Source organism: Sus scrofa, chromosome 2, assembly GCF_000003025.6.
Source record: "Sus scrofa isolate TJ Tabasco breed Duroc chromosome 2, Sscrofa11.1, whole genome shotgun sequence".
NCBI classification, from domain to species: domain Eukaryota; kingdom Metazoa; phylum Chordata; class Mammalia; order Artiodactyla; family Suidae; genus Sus; species Sus scrofa.
The window spans coordinates 138,980,750-139,005,070 of record NC_010444.4 but is presented as its reverse complement, the minus strand read 5'-3'; the positions used below and the strand labels follow the sequence as shown (position 1 = coordinate 139,005,070).

Here is a 24,321-nt window from a genome sequence, read left to right as displayed (position 1 = left end):
ATTGAATAAAGATCAATTAATAGCGACTTAAGAAATATAAATTTGACAAACTATCTAGTAAGAACACAAAAAGAAGGAAAAATACAATACATACGATTAGGAATGAAAATGGAACATCACCACTAATGGAGCAAAGATTTAAAAGCAATAAAAAATAATTATAAACTTTATGCCAGGTCATTCTAGAACCTATAAGAAATGGAAGACTACTTGTAAAAAATATATAAACTACAATAGTGGACTCAAAACTTTAAAACGATTAAAAAACTAAATATTAATTTAAAAAAATAACAATTTCATTTGCACATACCCAGGATCAGATGATTTAACACAAGCATTCTGTGAAACACACTAGGCAATTTTTGTTGTTGTTGTTGTTTCTTTGCTTTTCTTAGAGCTACACCCAAGGGGAGTTGCTAGGCTAGGGGTTGAATCAGAGCTACAGTTGCTGGCTTTTACCACAGGTCATGGCAACGCTGGATCCTTAACCCACTAAGCAAGGCCAAGGATCGAACCTGCATCTTCATGGGTACTAGTGGATTCGCTTCCACTGTGCCAAAATGGGAATCCCCAGGCAAATTTTTCAAGACTGGAAAAGAAGTTTGCTTTCCAAATCCTTTTATCAACTTAGCAAAATCTTGAGACCAAACCCAGGGGAGGATATTACAAAAAAAAAAAAAAAAAAAAAAAACACAAAAAAACCTGCAGAACAATTTTACTCATAAAGTAGATACAAAACTCATTTTTTTAAATGGTAGCAAACCAAATAAAGCAACATAAGAAATAATATAATACCAAGTATTAAAAGTCAGATTTACCCTAAGTAAACAGAGGCACAGTCAAGTCAGGTTTACCCAGGAATGCAAATTGATTTAATATTAGAAACTGTTAATCCATCTCACCATACTAATTAATTAGAGATGAAAACTCCTATGATCTTATCAATAGATCAATAGATAAAAATTAAATATCAATCATTTAATATCCAGGTTGTATAGTATATTAGAAAATGATAAATCCAGAAAAAGCTCAAGTAGGATAAAGTACTGGGGGTAATTTGAAAAGAGAATGCTTTAGCAACCTAAATGCATTTCCATATACCAGCAGACTCACAAAAGATATAATAAAGACAGACATCATTTACAATAGCAACCAAAGAGATATTTCCTATATAAAAGTAAATAAAATACATGCAAACTTTTCTGGAGCACATTAGTAAACTCTATTAAAAGACATTCACAGAGAATTTAATACATGGAGTGACTCCATAAACACAGGTTGAAAAACTGTAATCATAAAAATGCCTTTCTCCTTAGATTGTTCTATGGCTTTAATTTCAATCCTTCCAAATTTATGAAATTTGATAAACCATTTCAAAATATTTATATGGAAGAGCAAAGGTGGGGGGAGAATGGATAAACACTCCTGGGAAAAAAAGAACCAGGCTGGGGGCAGACGTACTCAACTAGAAAGCAAAATTAAGTATTAAATTACAGTAAAACTGTATCGAAGGTGGTGTATAATTAGCACAGTGATTGATAACAGAACAGAGAGCCTTCAGCAGAGCGTATGTAAACGGACACTGGACATAAGACAAAACAGCCACTGCAAATGATTGGGACTGGAGTATGGAATACTAGGAAGGGTATAACAATAATTCGGTAACTTTTTGGACAAAAGAGAATTTGTATCCCACCTCACACTATGCTTTAAAATAAATCCAAGTGGATAAAATAGAGAAGATAAGCCTATAAAACTTGTAGAAAACAACATAGGAAAACATACATGAGGACACCAACTATAAAATAGTGATACATTTGATATTAAAATTAATAGTCTTATGGCTAAAAAAGGTTTCAGAAAGGCCATGCAAAACCCAGCCACAAAGATGAGATGTTTCTTGTGTTTATGTCCGACAAAATTTTCGTATCCTGGCTGTAAGAACCACTAGGCAGCGGACAAGCAACCAACGAGAAACCAGGATGAGGGAGATGGACAGGGTATCCTGGGGAGGAAGACTAGATGGTGGTCAACATAAGACAGTTGTTCAGGGACTTGTGAATTAATCCTATGAGAGCGTCTATACTTCCTCCAGATAGAGGAAATGAAAATACTAGACATTATCAAGTGTCGCTGAGGACAAGGAGTCAAGAGTGCTCATACACACTGATACATTAGCACGTGTACTTTAGGAAGCAATTTGGCATTATCTAGAAAAGGTGAAGACGTATAGATGCCACGGCCCAGGAAACCCACCCTTGGATGCATACCTGACAGGTGCTCTTGTGTGTCTACACTAAAAGGACATACAAAAATGTTCATACATGGGGACATAGAATGGTACAGCCACTCTGGAAAATAGTTTGGCACCTTCCTACAAAACTCAACATGTGCTTACCATACAACTCAGCTATCACACCCTTGGGTGTTTATCCCAGAGAAATAAAAACCATGTTCACACAAGAATCAATACACAAAAGTGCATAGCAGGTTTATGAACGAGCTCCCCTCCTAGAAACAACCCCAGTGTCCTTCACAGTGCATGGCTAAACCGTGGTACCACTACCCTATGGCATGGTGGTAGTACCGCTGCATTACACTCAGTTCAAAAGGAAGAAACGTGGGGCATGCTACAACTTGGGTGGACCTCAGGGGAAATATGATGGCCTGAAAAAAGAAAGCCATCTCAAAAGGTTACATGCTTTGCGATTCCATTTAAATTGCAGGTCTGAAATGACAAAATTATGGGGATGGAAAAAAATTGGTCCCCAGGGATCAGAGAAGGAGAAAGGGAGGGAAGCAGCTATGGCCCTAAAAGGGTAGCATAAAAGAGTATTATAATGGAACTTCTCTGTATCTTGACCATGTAGTGAAATTCCATGGAACTAAACACACACACGCACACACGCACACACACACACACACACACGTGAGTGCATGAGAACTGGCCAAGTCTGAATAAAGTAAATGGACTGTGTTAATTTCAGTTTCCTAGCTGTGATATTGTACTATAATCATGCGCGATGTTACCACTGTGAGAAGATGGAAGCAGGGCACAGAGATCTCTTTGTATGCATGTGAATGTACAATAATCTCAAACATTTTTTCAAATGTTCACATAAGAACTGTTTTTAATAGAGAAAAACATCTTGTATAAAAATCTAGACGTCATTTTGGTAGGAGAATGAATTAATAAGTCATGATACATTTAGGCACCAGAAAATTATATAACAGGAAAATGAAAATTTTACAGCCTCACATATCAATAGAGGTAAAGCTCCAAAACATTTTAATTGTGGGAAAAAGAAATCTGCAGAAGAATTAATAAAATATGGCTTTGTATATGATTCATAAATAGGTAAAACTCAAGAAGATATTTTGATTAAGAATGCATCCCAATGTGATAAAATTATGAAGAGAAGAAAATGATACATACCATATTCAGGTATGGTAGAAGGTGGGACACAGAAAACAGACTTAGAGGCTGGGGATTGATAGGCTTTGATGTTTGTGTACCTCCTATCCAGTCTGTCTTGCTTTACACTTCATGCTTATGGTACATCTTCTGTGTATATATACGATATAGAATTAAAATAGGATAAATAGCTTATTGGGATAGAAATCTGCTAGGGGGAAAAAGAGGTCATATGAAAGACTATGGAAGCTATAAAACTATGATGTTAGTGCAATTAAGTTCCAATTCCAAAGTCCTCTAGAGGAAGGCACTAATAACAAAGCAACAAACAATTTAGATTACATTTACAACAGGGCTAGACAGTGTGCACATGCACACACATACACACACGTACACCAAACACATGCTCTAATTCGGCATGAGAACTCTGCTTATAATATAATTAGCAAAACAAAAATACCCACTTGCAGACAATAGGGAGATGCCTGTAATACGGAAAACTATGCATGGTGGTTCTGTGCATATGCTCTGCAGTCAGACTACGTAGGTGTGGCTCCTGCTGCCACCATCCTCTAGTTGAGAACCCTTGGGCAAGAAGTCTCACGTGTGAAATAGGCTGATAGAGCAGCGCTCAAATGGTTTGATCTTATGACCCTTTAAACCCTTAAAATTATTAAGGACCTCAAAGATCTATTGTCTATGTGGGTCATAATATCAATATTTTCAGTTTATTAATTTATTAAATAATGTTAAATCTATTTTATGTTCATATCAATAATATATTTAATGAAAAAATATATCCTGAAGCAAAAATAGTTGATGAGAGCAGCACTGTTTCACATGTATGCAAACTTCCTTTTTAATGTATTTTATTATAGTTGATTTAAAGGTTGTGCCAATTTCTGCTATACAGCATAGTAACCCAGTATACATATATACACATTGTTTCTCATACTTTCTTCCATCAGGTTTTATCTCAAGAGATTGAATGCAGCTCCCTGTGCTGTACAAAAGGACCTCATTGCTTATCTATCTAATGCAAACCTCTTTAACGTCTGACTTAGAAAACAGCTGAATGCTCACAGTTGCGTCAACATTAATGTTGCAATATGTTGTTTTGGTTCAAGTATATGAAGAGAATCCAGCTTCACACAAATATGAAGTTCATTTTCCTGTGAAATCCTAGCAAACTCTCAAGGACCACACCTTAACAACCACTAGATTAAAAGATTTCCAGTTCTAAGACTACAAATTAAACACATGTAGCAATCTTTTCTTTCCTACACCAAACCATGTTACAGAAAATGTATTAAAAAGTCATGGCTGTGCTTAAAAAACTAGGCATGTGTGCATGAGGGAACAGGGTGGGATTCACTGAAGGAGCATTCAAGCATAAAAGAAAAAATCATGCCCTGACATGGCTGAAGTCAAAACCTGAAGGTGGCCTGAGAGAATTAACTTGGTTGCTGGATAAGTTGAGGCACACTCAGCAGATAAAACCTTGTGTATCATGTCCACGGTCCTCAGGGATCAGGAAGCAGCAAAGAGCAGTATCTGTCTGCTGGTGGGAGCTAAGATCAAAGAGCCTGTAAGCACTTTTGGTGCCAGGAGAAATTAGGTGCTCAGCTGAGAATGCCAACAGCTCTACCCAGCCACCAATCCACTCTTGCCCATTCTCACCACACAGTTCATTCACAACAGTGCTACCTGGGAAGGTCCCTCGCATACAGACAATGGAGAACTGAACAGGAAATTTCAATCACTGAGATAAACACAATCAAAGAGCATCCAATATTGGAAGGAATTCAAGAAAATCATCTAATACTGAAAGAGGCAACACACTCAATCGATGGTAGAATTTATAGCTGAGGACAAACCATAAAGCTCTTAGAAGAGGACTCTTTTTTTTTAAGATAATTACACTCAGAGAGAAACTTTAAAACAAAACACATTGTTCATTAACTTATTCAAGTGAAAAATATAAATGATGGAGGGAAATTATCAATAGATGGATTAAAAAGCCAAATAAAGAGAAACACCCAGTGAGCTGGAAGACTGAGTTATTGAATATTTTTTCAGAATGCAGCCAAAGGGATAAGATGAAAATGAGGAAAGTTAAGTTTAAAAAATGTGAAAAGACAGATCCAGAAATCAAAAAGGTTCTCAGGGAAATTCTGGAGAAGGTGGGAACTGATAAAGGCGAGACAGCAATGAGGAAAGAAAGAAGAGCCAAGTACTAAGGGTGAACACCAATAGTCCTCAGTGTGGGAGAGACCCACTGAGTGCTGAGCAAGATCATATCAAGGAGACGTGGAACACTCTAAAATCTGCTAGGGGAGTTCCCGTCGTGGCGCAGTGGTTAACGAATCCGACTAGGAACCATGAGGTTGCGGGTTCGGTCCCTGCCCTTGCTCAGTGGGTTAACGATCCGGCGTTGCCGGGAGCTGTGGTGTAGATTGCAGACGCGGCTCGGATCCCGTGTTGCTGTGGCTCTGGCGTAGGCCGGTGGCTACAGCTCCGATTGGACCCCTAGCCTGGGAACCTCCATATGCCGCGGGAGCGGCCCAAGAAATAGCAAAAAAAAAAAGACAAAAAAAAAATAAAAAATAAAATAAAATAAAATCTGCTAGGAAACTCAGACAGAATACCTCCACACGAATAAGCCCCAGACTGAGCCGAGAGAAGGGGCTGATGATATATAAACAGAACTCTTGCCCATGAGCTGCAGCAACCAGTCCAGGAAGCCAAGCCATGATCTCTAAGGGCCACCCCAGGAAGGCAGGCAGCTTTCTGCAAGTAAGACGTATAGGGAGCCAAGCAGTGACGACTTCTATAATAATCATCCCCAAATGACCAGAACTTTATTAACAGCCGTTTCCAACTTAGGGCCAACCAGAGGAAGCAAAATATGTACCCCTAACCAACACATAGGATGTCATGCTTCTAATCAGCCCATCTATAGGTTCCAGCTGGGGACAAAAAAGCCTTCTCCTTTTTCTGCTAGAAAGGTTTCCCACTCCACTGTCTGCCTCTGAGTTTCTGCCAAAGCACAAGCGATGGTGGCTCCCTCCCTCACTACAGCAAGCTCTGAATAAATAGCATCTGCTTGTCCTCACCTGGCTTGTCCTTATGCATTTCCACAGTCATAATGGGAGACCCCTGAGCCCTGCCTGCACTGTGCACTCATGGACCCCTTTGTGCCTTGCTGCTTGTCCAGGCTACAACCACAATGCTAGGTCTGAACTCTGCTCTCTTTGTGTTGAGTTTCTTGGCTGTTTATTCTCTATTTGTACACAGGCTTTGTGACTGGTTTACATTTTGGTATCCTTGGTTGAATTAGATCATTCCTTTCCATCCCTGCTTTGCTTTGGTTTGTGTTGCTGTTTTGTGCTGTGGTGTCTAACAGTGGTAGTCCTAAGAGGGAAACACACAGGGCAGAATGCAGGCAAAGGCCTTAGAAGTCTGCTGTTTGAGCTGGTCTCAGAGACTGTTCAGTTCTTACCACTGAATAAACTTTGCTGGGTTTCCCTTCTGTTTTGTATCCTAAGAGGTTGGCTTTGGTCTAAACAGAGTGTTCTCTTTGGTTTTCCACCTGCCATGGGCACCGACTGTTGGTCTGCATTAGGAGGCTACCAGCTCTCTGGTGAGGGCCGAAAACACAGGGAGTCCAATCATCACATTCCTGCCAACCATCCCCAACTCCCCTGGGGCCGTCCACGTCTAAATCCTCTCCACTACCTAGGAAAACTCCTGATTCTTTTATGTACCTTGATTAAAATCCTCATTCTTGTGTCTAACTTTCTAAATAGCATAACCTTACAAAGGATGACTTAGGCCTCCAGTAGCCTCTCCTGGGAACGTGTGATTTGAACAAAACTGTTCATTTGAGAAGAGACTTCAAAAAGAAAGGGAGTAAGATGTCACAACCCCCGTGACCAGCATTTTTGATTGGTATTAAATTATGAATAAGCAATCACTTCACTCACAGATTCTCTGGCCAACGCTAAGGAAATTTTGACAAACCTGCAAAAACAAAAGAGAATGTCTCCCCTAATAATTCCTCCTCTCTTTATCCTCTGGTTTTCCTCTATGCCCAGCCCTCCCTCTTCCTCCCTGTCCTTCCGCTCACTCCCCTTCTATATGTCCTCCCTCTCCCCATTTCAAGATACCCTACCTCTCCCCAGCCACTTACCTAAAACCTTGCAATGCCAATTGCCTATGAGGATCCATCCCTCCCATGAGCCAGTTGTACAGGCAACTGTAGAACTTAAGCCTTGAACCTGAGCTAAGAGCTATAATTAACGATGTCTCTAAATCCAAACAAGATCATGAATACGCACAGAAGAACTGAAACTTCTTTGGATACACAGAATAGGACCTGAGATTACCTGACCTAGATCAGCTTGTACACAGGCTGGTCACAACTGCAGATACTGAATCCTGGATAACAAAAGATGACTGGATTGATCTGAAAAGGGACCTATAGGTCCCTTTTCCACAATAAACCTGAGAGTTTGAAAAACAAAAAACAAAAACAAACAAACAAACAAACAAATAAAACCAAGGCCAGAAAAGTAATCCATCTTCTAAAAAGCCATACCTGAACCATTCCCCTCTCCAAAGTTGACTAAATCATAATTCCAGTATGCAAACAAGGCAAAACTACAGGAAAATTTTCAGGTTAGCTAGAAAATAACTTCTGACCACACCTGCGAGTGTAAAAAGAGGCTGATGTAGCAGCAGCCCTTCCATCCCATTTTGACGATGGAGTTAAACATGAAATTGGAGATCTAATTCAAAAACAGAAATCAGAGTGGAAACAGCCACTTGAGCTAAACTCCAACACCCAGCAGAGGACTTTGATAGGGCTTTAGAACAAAAATGAAACTAGACTCAAATTAGCCTTGGCCCTGCAAATCCAACACCTACGTGGCCCACAACCCAACCAGCCACCTACTGACAGGATGCTTATAGACACTGTTTACAGAAGAACATAGAGTAAAGATTATCCCAACAAATGAAAGAAAACCAAGACAAAGAAAAACCCCACATTTAGGATCAGTGGGCGGCGGGGAGTGGGGAGTCTTTTATGTTTTTCATTTATTAAAGCACAACTGATTTACAGTGCTGTGCCAATTGCTGCTACACAGCAAAGTGACCCAATCATACATATAGATATGAATATATTCTTTTTCTCATACTATCTGCCATCATGTTCTATATCCAAGAGATTGGATATAATTCTCTGTGCTGTACAGCAGGACCTCATTGCTTATCCATTTGAAATGTAATAGTTTGCATCTATTAACCCCAAATTCCCTTCTTATCCATGGCGTTCATGTGGTGAAGGCCCTGGGACATGGGTGTGTCACAGCAGGAGCATACCTTCACTTGCGACCCTGCAGGCTACTATCTAGGGCATACACTCAAAGAAGGGGCTAGTGTCAGCTCAAGGCCACTGCAGGCCACTTCATGTCACAAAGTAGATGCTGAGGCAGCAATATTATGCAATAGTTTTGCTGAATATTAGACACATATCCTTAAACAAGGAGAATTAACTGTACATATGAAGTCCTTCTCACCACCTCCTGGTGTCACCCATATACAAAGATATATGGGTGCTACTCTTTTTGCACTAAGCCCTGCCACCTCTGCTCAACCTCTTCCTCAAAGCAAACATAACACAAAAGTGGCACTATTTCAAATAAGCTACAGATTCCCCGTATCTCTAAGGCCTTAACTGATAGAATTTTCTTCCTGCTCTGTGACAGCACCTCTTCAAATTTAATGAGAGACTCCCTTTGCCAATGAAATTGTCACATCAAAGGTACACCGGGGGGTGAGGGGGGCATTTCTTGAGGTTCTAGATGACTCATCTATTCACAATTAAGTTGTGTCTGCCCCTGGATATAACCTTAGCTTTCTCCATTATATTTAATGCATGCTACAAATAAGGATCTTGACATTGTACCTGGCACTCTATGAATTAAAAATCTTGCATACATAGGCAACAATAATTGAAACAGAATCTCTAAAAGTTCCAATAGACACTATCACACCAACATCTAACCTTCCCCAATACTCCTTGAAGCCAGAAGCAAAGAAGAGGGATCAAATCTATTTGGAAGCCTTATATGGCAAGGTCTTCTCATTCCCTATCCCACTCCTGGTAACACTTCCATCCTGCCAGTAAAGAAACCTAGTGGATGGCAATATCCATTTGTTCAGGATCTCCAGCCCATGAGCAAAAAACGATTATCCCTTACTTCCCTATAGCACCCAACCCCAAAACAATCCTGTCAATTCCTCCTGAAGCTACTTGCTTCACTGTAGTGGATCTTTGCTTTGCCTATTTTCAGGATGCCTCTAGGCCAGGGCAGTCAATACCACTCTCTTCCTTCATGTGGGGAGGACAACAGTATATCTGGACAGTCATGCCCTAGGGGCTCATCGAAGCCCCCTCCTCTATCTCCCAGGTCCTCAGTCAAGACTTAAAAGATCTAAATCCCCCTTGTGATTCAGTTCTGATACAATATATCAATGACCTACTGTATTCAGACAACAATAAAACCCATGAAAATGATGCCATTTACTTTCTCCCAGCCTTAGCAGCAAAGGGACATAAAGTTTCAAAAGATGAATTTAAGTTTGACCAAACAGTTTATTAGTTAATGCATGATCTATTTAAGATGCAAAATCCTTCTCTCCTGATGAACTGAAGGCTCTTCAAACATATCTTACAATTGAGAGGGGTTTTTTTTTTTTTTTTTTTTTTGTTTTGTATTTTTGTCTTTTTGCCTTTTCTAGGGCTGCTCCTGCAGCATATGAAGGTTTCCCAGGCTAGGGGTCTAATTGGAGCTGTAACCACCGGCCTACGCCAGAGCCACAGCAACGTGGGATCTAAGCCACATCTGCAACCTACACCACAGGTCACGCAATGCCAGATCCTTAGCCCACTGAGCAAGGCCAGGGACTAAACCCGCAACCTCATGTTCCTAGTCGGATTCGTTAACCACTGCACCACAACAGGAACTCCGAAGGGTTTCTAGGTTTCACTGGATTTTTCAGACGACAGGTGCCGAATTTTTCTGAGATAGCAACACCTCTTTTATGAATTGACAAAGTCTCGTGAAAAGGCTCTGCTCTGAGAACTCAAACATGAACCGGTGTCCACAACCTGAGGAGGCTCTTCAACAGCCTCCCTCCCCAGGCATCCCTAACCACCAAAAGCTGTTTCATCCATTTGTGTGTGAGTGATATGAACAAGCCCTTGGGGTTTTAACTCAACTCCATGGGACTGCTTAGCATAACCTTATCTGTGACTCAGAAGCAAAGATGTGACTCAGGGCAACAGCTGCCACTTCAAAACTTGTTGATGTTTCTGCTGAACCGTTCTAGGCTCCCCACTTGACCTGTGGGTCCACATGCAGTACAGACATTATGACCAACTGAGAACCCACAGCACTTTGCAGCCCCTGATTAACCTCTTGGGAAATTCTATTCCTCTCTCCTTCTCACGTTACCATGCACCACTGCAACAGCCAAATCCTGCCCCACAAGAAAGGGAGCCTCAACGTGGTTGTACCTCAGTTTGGAAACCCTCTGTACTTTGCTTAGGTTTAGTAGAGACTCCTACTGAGAACCTCAGCCTAATGTTATGCATTGATGGATCAGACCTCAAAAATGAAATGAAGGATATGCTGCCACAAATCTAAGCTCTGACGTAGAATATGGTCCTCTACCGGGGGTAAATCCAGCCCAGAAGGAAGAACTCACTGTGCTCCCTAAAGCTTGTCAACTACCCAAAGAGCAGAGACAAACATACACACCAAGAGGAGGGATGCCTTTGGAGTAGGATGACTTTGGGATGCTTTAGAAACAATGGGGGGTCACTCACTTCTGCTGGAACCCCATCAAAAATGGATAGCAAGTGAAGGAACTTTTAGGTGCACCCCTGCTTTCTAGAGAGTTAGCTATTACAAGGGCTGAGCCCACATAAAAATAGACAAAAGCTAAAGCAACTGCTTTAAGGTCATTACGCCAAACAAGTAATTTAACCAGGATTAAGAGCCCATCTAAACCCCAAAGGATACATCTCTAAAGGGAATCAAAAAGGCCATTATAAAATATCAACACAATAAGGATCAACAACAGGAGATGTGCTTTTATAAGGAGAACATCTGAAACAAAGTGACATAGGAAGATGGACAATAAAGGAATGAAAACACATGCAAGCAATAACAAGAAAGTTGACTGATAATACATGATGAGGTAGAACCAAAGACCAAAAGAACAAATAGAGTATTTTATATTGACTGAAAAAAACACCAACAACTACAAACCTATTTCAGTCATAAGTAGTCTCACCTTGTTTTTTGAGTGTGTTTTTCAGTGTCTGCTCCTTGCTTGGTATTGGGTCTTCCCTTTGCCTGGCTTCTAGAGAAAATCTCTCTCTTCCAGAAAACGTGTTTCTCCCATGTGTATTCTGGTGCTCTTTTTCCTTGACATTTGATAGTGTGCTGGTGAGAGATGCAGAGACAGAGGTATTCTTTAACCCTCCACTGAGACTCAGCCATGGGCCAACTGTGCACCTGGGGCTGGAGGAGTGGCCTCACAGTGGTCTTGCCCCTCCTCCAGACCTCGGGCTGGGTTTTATACTGTGCCTGCCCTGCCCCCAAGAGTAGAGCTTTTTCTCTTTTCCCCACACCCAGCTGCAAAGGATTGCCTCCAGTCCCATCTTCCCCAGCAAGATTAAGGCATTTGTTTTACAGAGGAGATAGGGTCTCAGTGGAGTTTCAGCAGGGCTGCCATCCACCTCCCCAGCCAGCATTGAGCTGAATGCCTGGTGCACTTCCTGAGAGAAATACATCAGTAAGAATTTGCAAACCTCCCTTATGTCTGGGATTCACACTCTTAATATAGCCCACCCCCAGCCCTTGGAATTATTTTCAAATTTCTGCCTGAATCTCCTGTGGACTTCTGTGGTAGCTGGTAGTCTGCCCCAGGGAAGTAGTTGCAGACTATTACACACCTGCAGACACTTGTCTTCCCAGTGACAACACTGAATTTTAATCTCAGCCCTCTGGCTCCCTGAGCCAGTGACAGTTGAGAAACCCCCATACCATCCTTTGTTCTGGGAAATGGCTTATGGAAAAGAACCACCCTTCCCCATGGGATGCAGATAAGATTTGATGTTTACTTTCTGTCCTGACTAGTATAAGGCTCAAGATGACTCTTGTGTTTATCAGGGGTGGGCCCAAACACAGACTTTTTTCCCCTTCTGCCTAAATCTACTGACAAAACCTTCCTCTTCCACCCTAGGTCAACTTCCTGTTCTTTATTGCAAGAATGAATAGCTAAATCTAGACTGTTTGTCCCCCTGGAACCAGCCAAACACAGAAATAAACATTTCCAGTTCAGCTCAGACTACCCAAGACTGCCCAACAGTCCCACCTGTAAATCCCCTACAACAACCCCTCTACTGCTCCCTATAAAGGTCTAACACAAAGCCACCACTGAGACGCCCTGATCTTCAAATCTGGGTACTGACACTATTGCAGTCATCTGAATAAAATCAACTTCTTAATGGGATGGTGCTTTATGTTCTTCACACCAGATTTCAGCTTAGTTATCTGCCCTCTGACATCAGTTCTCCAAAAGGTCAAGTAAAGACACATATTTGGGAGTTCCCGTCATGGCGCAGTGGTTAACAAATCCGACTAGGAACCATGAGGTTGCGGGTCGATCCCTGCCCTTGCTCAGTTGGTTGACGATCCAGTGTTGCCGTGAGCTGTGGTGTAGGTCGCAGATGCAGCTCGGATCCCACGTTGCTGTGGCTCTGGCATAGGTTGGCAGCTACAGCTCCGATTAGACCCCTAGCCTGGGAACCTCCATATGCCACGGGAGAGGCCCAAGAAATGGCAAAAAGACAAAAAAAAAAAAAAAGACACATATTTGCATTTATCCAGGTTTTTCCAGCTGTAAGTGTGAGAATAGGGCTCTTTCCAGCTCTCTAGATCTCAAGCAAAACAACAAGGCTTGGTTTTCATTTACCACTTCCAGGTGACCAATCAGGCTTTTTGGAAAACTTCCATTAAGAACTAATGGGTTTTAAACAATAAATTCACAAAAACTAAAAAGAAGACGAGCATAAAATAAAAGGAAATTATCCAACCAAAAAAAAAAAAAAGAAAGGAACAAAGGAGAAACATAGAATCAACTGGAAAACAAGGTTTAAAATGGCAATACATACATATTTATTGGTAATTACCTTAAATATCAATGGACTGAATGGACTGATTGCTCCAATCAAAAGACATGGAGGGGCAGGCTGGGAAAAGAAAAGAAAGAGGGAGTTACAATACTGATATCAGCCAAAATAGACTATAAACAAAGGCCGTAAAGAAAAAGAAGGACACTATTTAATGATAAAAGGATCCATTCAAGAGGAGGATATTAGACTCATCAGTATAAATACCCTGAATATGGGAACACCCAAATACATAAGACAAATACTAACAGAAATAAAAGGAGAAACTGATGGGAATACAATAATAGTAGGAGATTTTTAACACCTCACTCACATCAATGGACAGAACTCTAGACAGAAAATCAGGCAACAGAGACCTAAATGACACAACTGAACAGTTAGACTTTACAGATATTTTCAGGACATTACATCCAAAAAAAAATTAAAAAAAAAAACCCAGATATATGTTCTTTTCAAGTGCACAAGGAACATTCTCAAGGACTGACCATGTACTGGGGCACAAAACTAACCTCAACAAATTTAAGAGTATATAAATTATTTCAAGCAACTTCTCTGACCACGATGGCATGAGACTAGACATGAACTATAGAAAAAGAAATGAGAAAAAACTGACTACCTGGAGACTAAACAATATGCTATTAAAAATAACAATGGGTCAACATGGGAATCAGAATGAAAATTAAAAAATACCTTGAGACAGCTGATAATGAAAACACAACAATTTAAAATCCAAGGGATGCTGCAAAGGCAGCTTTCCTTAAAAAATAAGAAAAATCTCAAATCAACAACTTAGCCTACCACCTAAAACAACTAGCACAAGAAGAACAAACAAAACCTAAAGTCAGCAAAAGAAAGAAAATCATAAAGATCAGCAGAAGAGAGGAAATCAATAAAATAGAGATTCAAAAAACAATAGAAAAAAAATCAATAAAACCAAGAGATGGTTCTTTGAAAGGCTAAAAAAAATGACAAATCTCTGTCCAGACTCACCAAGAAGAAGAAAGAACTCAAAAAAGCAAAATAAGAAGTGAAAAAGGAGAAATATCAACAGACACCACAAAAACACACACACAAAAAGAATACTATGAATAATTACATGCCAAAAATTTGAAAACTAGAAGAAAAGGACAACTTTCTAGAGACAAACAGTCCACACAAACTGAATCAAGAAGAAATAGATCAACTGAACAGACCTATCACTAGAAATGAAACTGAATATGTAATAGAAAGACTTCCCACAAAAAAAAGTCCAGGATGAGATGGCTTCACAGGCGAATTCTACCAAACATAAAAAGATGAACTTATACACATCCTCCTTAAACTTTTCCAAAAGGCTTTAGAAGAAGGAATAATCTCCCCAAAATTCTATGAAACCACCACTCTAACACCAAAACTATACAAAGACACTACCAAAAAAGAAAATTATAAGCCAACATCTTTGAAAAATATAAACACAAAAATTCTCAACAAAATTTTAGCTAATAGAATCCAACAGCACATAAAAAAGATCATACACCATGACCAAGTGGGATTCATCCCAAGTTTACAAAGACAGTTCAATATATGCAAATGAAACAATATCATACACCACATTAACAAAAAAAAAAAGTCAGAAACAACATGATCATTTCAAGAGATGCAGAAAAAGCATTTGAAAAATCCAACATCCATTCGTGATAAAAAACTCTTACCAAAGTGGGCATGGGAACACATCTTAACATAATAAAAGCCATTTATGACAAACCCACAGCCAATATAATATTCAACAGAGAAAAGCAGAAAGACTTTCTGCTAAAATCTGGAACAAGACAAGGATGCCCACTCTCACCACTTTTATTTAACATAGTATTGGAAGTCCTAGCCACAGCAATCAGACAAACAAAAGAGACAAAAGGTATCCAAATTGAAAGAGAAAAGGTAAAACTGTCACTCTATGCAGATGACATGATACTATATATAGAAAACCCTAAGGATTCTACCCCAAAACTACTCCAACTGATCAAGGAATTTAGAAAAGTAGCAGGATACAAGAATAACATTCAGAAATTGGTTGCACTTCTGTATACCAATAATGAAATATTAGAAAAGGAATACAAAAATAACTTTTAAATTCACATGCCCAAAAATTAAATACCTAGGAATAACCTGACCGAAGAGTTGAAAGACTTACATGCTGAGACCTATAAAATATTAATCAAGGAAATTAAAGAAGACTCAAAGAAATGGAATTCCATGCTCCTGGATTGGAAGAATTAATTTTTTTTGTCTTTTTGTCTTTTCAGGGCCACACCCACAGCATATGGAGGTTCCCAGGCTAGGGGTCGAATCAGAGCTGTAGCTGCTGGCCTATGCCACAACCACAGTGACAAGGGATCCAAGTCCCATCTGTGACCTACACCACAGCCCACAGCAATGCTGGATCCTCAACCTACTTAGCAAGGCCAGGGAGTGAACCTGCATCCTAATGGATACTATTCAGGTTCGTTAACCACTGAGCCACAATGGCAACTCTGGAAGAATTGATACTGTTAAAATGGCCATACTACCCAAAGCAATCTAGAGATTTAATGCAATTAAATTGCCCATGAAATTTTCCACAGAACTAGAAAAACAATCCAAAAATTTATATGGAACCATAAAAGACCCAGATTTGCCAAAGCAATCCTAAGGAATAAAAACCAAGCCAGAGGCACAACTCCCAGGCTTCAGACAATATTATGAAGCTACAATAATCAAGATAGTGTGGTACTGGTACCAAAACAGACATACAGATCAATGGAACAGAATAGAGAACCCAGAGATAAACTCAGACACCTATGGTCAATTAATCTTTGAAAAAGGAGGCAAGAAAGAAAAGTCTCTTCAGCAAGTGGTGCTGGGAAAACTGGACAGCTGCATGTAAATCAATGAAACTAGAACACACCCTCACACCATGCACAAAAATAAACTCAAAATGTCTTAAACACTTAAACATAAGACAAGACTCCATAAAACTCCCAGAAGAGAACATAGGCAAAACATTCTCTGATATCAACTGTAAAAATATTTTCTTAGGTCAGTCTCCCAAGGCAATAGAAATAAAAACAAAAATAAACCAATGGGATACAATCCAACTTACAAAATTTGGCACAGCTAAGGAAACCAAGAAAAAAAAGACAACCTACAGAATGGGAAAAAAATAGCAGCAATAATGCAACCAACAAGGGCTTAATCTCTAAAATATACAAACAACTCATACAACTCCAAAGCAAAAAAACCAAACAATCCAACTGAACAATGTGCAGAAAATCTAGGCAGACATTTCTCCAAAGAAGACACATGAATGGCCAAAACAGGCACATGAAAAAATGTTCAACATCACTTATTATTAGAGAAATGCAAATCAAAACTACAATGAGGTACCATCTCACATCGGTCCCAATGGTCATCATTAGTAAGTCTACAAATACCAAATCCTGAAGAGAAGAAATAGATACCTGGAGATGGGATTAAGATGGCGGAACAGAAAGACTGGAGCTCAACTTCTCTCATGAACACAGCAAAATTACAACCAAATGCTGAACAACCTTCAACCAAATGGACTAGAAACTTTCAAAAAGATATCCTGCTCTAGAAGACAAAGAGGAGGCTCCATCAAAAGATAGGAAGGGAGATTTTGTGATATAAATAACCCTATACCTCCTGGGTGGGAAGCCCACAGACCGGAAAGTAACATTATCACAGGGACTCACCTATAGGAGTCAGAGTTCTGAGCACCATGTCAAGTCCCCACACCTGGGGATCTGGCATTGGGAGGAAGAGCCCCCAAAGCATCTGGCACTGAAGGCCAGTGGAGCTTGTGCACAGGAGCTCCACAGGACTGGGAGAAATGGAGAGCCCATTCTTGAAAGGTGCACACAGACTTTCATGTGCACTGGGTCCCAGGACAAAAAAGAGGCTCCACAGGAATCTGGGTCAGACCTGACTGCAGTTCTTGGAGGATCTCCTAGGAAAAGAGGGGGTGACTGTTACTCATTGTCAGGGAAGGACATTTGAGGCAGAACTCTTGGGAATATTCATCAGTGTGCCTTTCTCTGGAGGTGGACATTTTGGAAAAATCTGGGGCCACACATCAGCACTGAGAAGCCCCAAGCCAAACAATAATCCAGGTGGGATCAAAGCCCTGCCCATCTGTAAATAGGCTGCCTAAAGACTTCCCATGCACACAGCCACCTCTAATCTCACCCAGAGACAAAGCCCCACCCACCAGAGGGATAGGAATCAGCCTCACTTACCAGTGGGCAGGCACCAGTGCCTCCCATTGGTAAGCCTACAGCAAGCCCCCATACCAGCTTCAGCCACAAGGGGGGAGCCGACATCAGAAGTAAGACTACAACTGTATTGTCTGCAAAAAGGTCAACACACCAAAAAACCTATAAAAATGAAAAGGCAGAGAACCATAACTCAGATAAGGGAGAAAGGAAAAAACCCCCCAAAACAGCTAAGTTATTTGAAGATTAACAGCCTCCAGGAAAAAGACTTTAGACTGATGATGCTGAAGATGATGCAAGACATTGGAAATAAACGGGAGGCAAAGATTGATAATTTACAGCAAACACTAAGAAAAGAAATACAAGGTTTAAAACTTAAGCAAGCAGAGATGCAAAATACAATAACTGAAATAAAAAAAAAATTCATTAGAAGCAACCAACAGCAGAAGAAAGGAGGCAGAAGAAGGAATAAGCAAGGTGGAGGACTAACTAGTGGAAATCGCTGATGCAGAACAAAAAAGACAAAAAAGATTGAAAAGAAATGAAGAGAGTCTCAGAGAACTCTGGGACAACGTTAAACATGCTAACATCTGTGTTATAGGGGTGCAGAAGGAGGAGAGAGAGAGAAAGGGAAAGAAAAAATATTCAAAGTGATAATAGCCAAAAATTTCCCTAACATGGTAAAGGAACCACCCACTCAAATCCAGGAGGCACAATGAGTACCATATAAATTAAACCCAAAGAGGAACACCCTGAGATACATATTAATCAAACTGACTAAAACTAAAGACAAAAAGAATTTATGGAAAGCAGCTAGGGGAAAGAAACAAAGAGCATACAAGGGAACCCCAATAAGGTTATTGCAGATTTTTCAGCAGAAATGCTGCAGGCCAGAAGGGAGTGGCACAATATACTTGGTGTTATGAAAGGAAAAAATCCTCCAACCGAGATTACTTTACCCAGCAAGGCTCTCATTCAGATTTGAAGGAGAAATCAAAAGCTTTACAGATAAGCAAAAGTTAGGAGAATTCAGCACCACTAAACCAGATTTACAACAAATACTAAAGGAACTTCTCTAGGCAGAAAAGAAAAGGCCACAAGCAAGAACAAAAATACTACAAATGATAAAGCTCACCTATAAAGGCATATATACAGTAAGGATATGAAATCATCCATGCACAATTATGCTACCAAAATCAGAAATTGTGAGACGAGGAGGGTACAAATGCAGGACACTGGCGATACACTTGCAATTAAGGGACCAACAACTTAAAACAATCTCATATATATAGAGAGAGAGACTCCTACATTAAAACTTCAGGGCAACTGAAAACCAAAAATCTACAATTGGTACACAAACACATAAGAAAAATCAACTCAAATATGACACTAAAGAGAGTCATCAAACCACAAGAGGAGAGAACAAGAGAAGAAGAGAAGAAAAATGACCAACAAAACCAAATCCAAAACAGTTAATAAAATGGCAGTAAGAACATACATATTAATAACTACCTTAAAAGCAAATGGACTATATGCCTCAAACAAAAGACAAAGACTGGCTGAATAGATACAAAAACAAGATCCATATATATTCTGTCTTCAAGAGATCCATTTCACTTCTAGGGACACATACAAATTGAAAGTGAGAGGATAGAAGAACATATTCCATGCAAATGGGAATCAAAAGAAAGCTGGAGGAGCAATACTCATGTCAGACAAAATAGACTTTAAAATGAAGAATATTTTAAGAGACAAGGATGGACATTACATAATGACCAAAGATCAATCCAAGAGGAAGTTATAAAAATTTTAAATATATATGCACCTAACATAGGATCACTACAATATATAAAGCAACTGCTAACAACCTTAAAAGGAGAAATTGACAATAACACAATTTTTAACACCTCACTTACAGCAATGGACAGATCAACCAGACAGAAAATCAATAAGCAAACACAGGCCCTGAATGAAGCATTAGACCAGATGGACTTAATAGATATTTATAGGACATTCCATCCAAAAGCAACAGAATACACATTCTTCCCAAGTGCACACAGAAAATTCTCTAAGATTGATCACATTCTGGGCCACAAATCAAGTTTCACTAAATTTAAGAAAATTGAAATCATATCAAGCATCTTTTCTGACCACAACAGTATAAGACCAGCAAGAAAGACAAGAAAGAAAGAAAGAAAGAAAGAAAGAAAGACAGACAGACAGACAGACAGACAGACAAGAAAGAAAGAAAGACCAGAAAGACATGAAGAAAAAAACTGCAAAAAACACCAACACGTGGACACTAAACATGCTACTAAACAATCAATGGATCACTGAAGAAACCAAAGAGGAAATTTAAAAATACCTATAAGCAAATAACAACAAAGATACAACAATCCAAAATCTATGGGATGTAGCAAAAGCAGTTCTAAGAGGGAAATTTACAGCAATACAAGCCTACCTCAGGAAATAAGAAAAAGCTCAAATAAACAACCTAACTTTACATCTAAAGCAGGTAGAGAGCAGACAAGACCTAACGTTAGCAGAATCAAAGAAATCATAAAGATCAGAGCAGAAATAAATGAAACAGAAATGAAGAAAACCGTAGAAAAGACCAATGAAACGAAAAGCTGGTCCTTTGAAAAGATCAACAAAATTGATAAACCCCTAGCCCGACTTACCAAGAAAGAGAGAGAGGACTCATATCAATAAAATAAGAAATGAAAAAGAAGTTACAATGAACATCACAGAAATACAAAGGATTGTAAGAGACCACTACATGCAACTCTATGCCAATAAAATGGAAAACCTAGAAGAAATGTACATATTCGTAGAAAAGTACAATCTTCCAAGACTAAACTAAGAAGAAATAGAAAAGATTAATGGACCAATCACAACTACTGAAACTGAAACTGTAATGAAAAAACTTCCAATAAACAAAGTCCAGGACCAGATGGCTTCACAGGAGAATTCTGTCAAACATTTAGAGAAGAGCTAACACCTATCCTCTGAAACTATTCCAAATTGCAGAGGAAGGAACACTCCTAAACTCATTCTATGAGGCCACCATCACCCTGATACCAAAACCAGACAAAGATACCACAAAAAAAAGAAAATTACAGGCCAATTTCACTGATGAACATAGATGCAAAAAATCCACAACTAAATACTAGCAAACCAAATCCAACAATACATTAAAAGGATTGTACATCATGATCGAGTGGGATTTATCCCAGGGATGCAAGTATTCTTCAATATCTGAAAATCAATCAGTATGATACACCACATTAACAACCTGAAGAATAAAAACCATATGATGCTCTAAATAGACGCAGAAAAGTGGCACAGCAAAGGAAACCCTAAACAAAATGAAGACAACCCACAGAAAGGGAGAACATATTCACAAATGAAGCAAGTGACAAGGGATTCATCCAAAATTTATAAACACCTTCTGCAGCTCAATACCAAAAAAATGAACAACCCCACCAAAAAATATGACAGTTCTCCAAAGAGGATATACAGATGGCTAAAAAACACATGAAAAGATGTTCAACCTCACTAATTATTATATAAATGCACATCAAAACCACTATGATGTACCACCTTACACCAGCCAGAGTGGCCATCATCAAAAAGTCTACAAACAATAAGTGCTGGAGAGGGTGTGGAGAAAAGGGAACCCTCTTACACTGTTGGTGGGAATGTAAATTGGTGCAATCACTTTTGAAAACAGTATGGAGATTCCTCAGAAAACTAAAAATAGAATTACCATTTGATCCAGAAATCCCACTCCTAGGCATTTATCCAGAGAAAACCATGACTTGAAAAGATACGCGTACTCCAATGTTCATTGCAGCACTATATACAATAGCTAAGACATGGAAACAACTTAAATGCCCAATGACAGAGGAGTGGATAATGAAGATGTGGTACATATACGCAATGGAATATTACTCAGCCATTAAAAGGAAAGAAATAAAAGCATTTGCAGCAACATGGATGGACCTAGAAATTATCATGCTAAGTGAAGTCAGTCAATGAGACACCAACATCCTATGCTTTCACTGACATGTGGAATCTAAAAACAAGACACATTGAACTTCTTGGCAAAACAGATACTACTGACTCACAAACTTTGAAAAACTTATGGTTTTCAAATGAGACAGGTTGTGGGGTAGGGGGATGCACTGAGGATTTGGGATGGAAATGCTATAAAATTTGATTGTGATGATTGCTGTACAACTATAAATGTAATAAAATTCACTGAGTAATAAAAAAAATAGCTACCTGACCCTAGGTAATGAGCCAAAACAATAAGTAGTCTTCCTGAGGGATCTAGACTCTGGGCTCTCAAAGGCACTGCAGAATGGATCAGGCTTTAACCTGAAAGTGGCATGTTAACCAAAGATATGTTTTAGAAAATATTTATTACCAAATGAGAGATAAGGGCATAATAATAGCTGACATTAGGCATCTGCAGTGCATCAGGCACTATTCTAAATGATTTGCATGTAAAGATTTACTTAATCCTTATAGGTAGGTATTGTTCATTATGCCCACCTTACAGGTGAGAAAAATGAGGCCAGATGTTGAGTAACTTGCTTAAATCCACACAGTGCCTAAGCAGTAGAATCAAAATTTGACCACAGGCTCTCAAAGAAGTCTAGAATCTAAACTCTTAACTCGGCAGCCAGGTAAGGAAACATTAGACCATAGATAGAGCTATGTATAGGAAGTGGATCTTAATGCTTCAGGTTTTCTGAGATAAAAATACTTGCTGATTAAAAGTCAAGAAAAGGAGGAGTTCCCATCATGGTCAGCAGAAACGAATCTGACTAATATCCATGAAGATGTGGGTTCGATTCCCGGTACTGCTCAGTGGGTTAAGGATCCAGTATTGCCATGAGCTGTGCTGTAGGACATGGCTTGGATCCTGCGTTGCTGTGGCTGTGGCCAGCGGCTATAGCTCCAATTCAACCCCAGCCTGGGAACCTACATATGCCTCCAGTGTGGCCCTAAGGGGGGGAAAAAAAAAAAAGGTCAAGAATAGGGATATGCTTATTTTATATAATTGCAAATTATTTGCTTTATTCAACCAAAATGCAAGAATAAAAAACCTTCCTATCAAATATATCTTCAGACATGGGAAAGATGAGTAAATGCCTTGTCCCCAATTACAGTAAAGTTTAAGAAATTGTGTAAAAATTTTCTCTAAAAGTCTAGATAAATGGTAACACAACCTAACATGCAAGGCTTACTGTGAATTTATCCCATTTGGCAAATGTCTTCATCTGAAGCAAATTCATTGGTTTTTAGAAGAGTTTTCAGAGAAAGACAATATTAAATCTTATTGCACTTTATATTTGCCTCAATAGTTCTATACATGAGTCGACGTAATTGATTTATACCATGACTATTTTGCTTGCTTGTTTCTAAGTTACACAATAGAATAATATGCATCTATAATAATCACCTTGATGAATAGTTTTTAATAAGAGATATAAAGTCTTATGCCAAAGTTTTAGGTGAAAATGACACAAATTTTATATTTAGTATGAATATATGGCTGGAAATAAATGTTCATAGGAAATAGGCTAGTAGAAAAAGTTAACGTTAATAAAATGATTGTCTTTGGTAGCACAAAAAAAAAAATGCTGGAGAGGGTATGGAGAAAAGGGAACCCTCCTATACTGCTGGGAATGTCATTTGGTACAACCACTATGGAAAACAGTATGGAAGTACCTCAAAAACTAAATATAGAACTACTATATCACCCAGAAATCCCACTCCTGGGCATATATCTGGACAAAACTTTCATTCAAAAAAATACATACACCTGTATGTTCATTGCGGCACTAGTCACAATAGCTAAGACATGGAAATTACCTAAATGTCCATCTAAAGATAAATGGATTAAGAAGATGTGGTACATATATACAATGTGATACTAATCAGCCATAAAAAATTACAAAATAATGCCACTTGCAGCAACATGGATGGAACTAGAGATTCATACTAAGCGAATTAAGTCAGAAAGAGAAAGACGAATACCACATGATATCACTTATATGTGGAGTCTAATATATGGCACAAATGAACCTTTCCACAGAAAAGAAACAAACTCATGGACTTGGAGAACAGACTTGTGGTTGCCAAGGCGGAGGAGGGAGTGGGATGGAGTGGGAATCTGGGGTTAACAGATGCAAACTATTGCCTTTGGAGTAGATAGCAATGAGGTCCTACTCTATAGCACTGGCAACTATATCTAGTCACTTATGATGGAGCATGATGCAGCATAATGTGAGAAAAAGAATGCATAAATGTATTCTGACTGGGTCACTTTGCTATATAGTAGAAAATTGAGAGAACACTGTAAACCAACTATA

General features: G+C 39.2%; 1 long non-coding RNA gene across 2 annotated transcripts in view; it reads right to left on the bottom strand.

Annotated features, from left to right (window-relative positions):
• Window positions 1-14,141, bottom strand: part of LOC110259495 — a 41,154-nt gene extending 27,013 nt beyond the window's left edge. The window contains exons 1-2 of one of the 2 annotated variants that reach the window (XR_002341929.1): window positions 13,686-14,141; window positions 11,783-11,934 (exon numbers count right to left, since the gene is read on the bottom strand). This is a non-coding gene — a long non-coding RNA (uncharacterized LOC110259495). The remainder of the gene's footprint in view (window positions 1-11,782; window positions 11,935-13,685) is intronic. The other variant, XR_002341928.1, reaches the window with a different exon arrangement.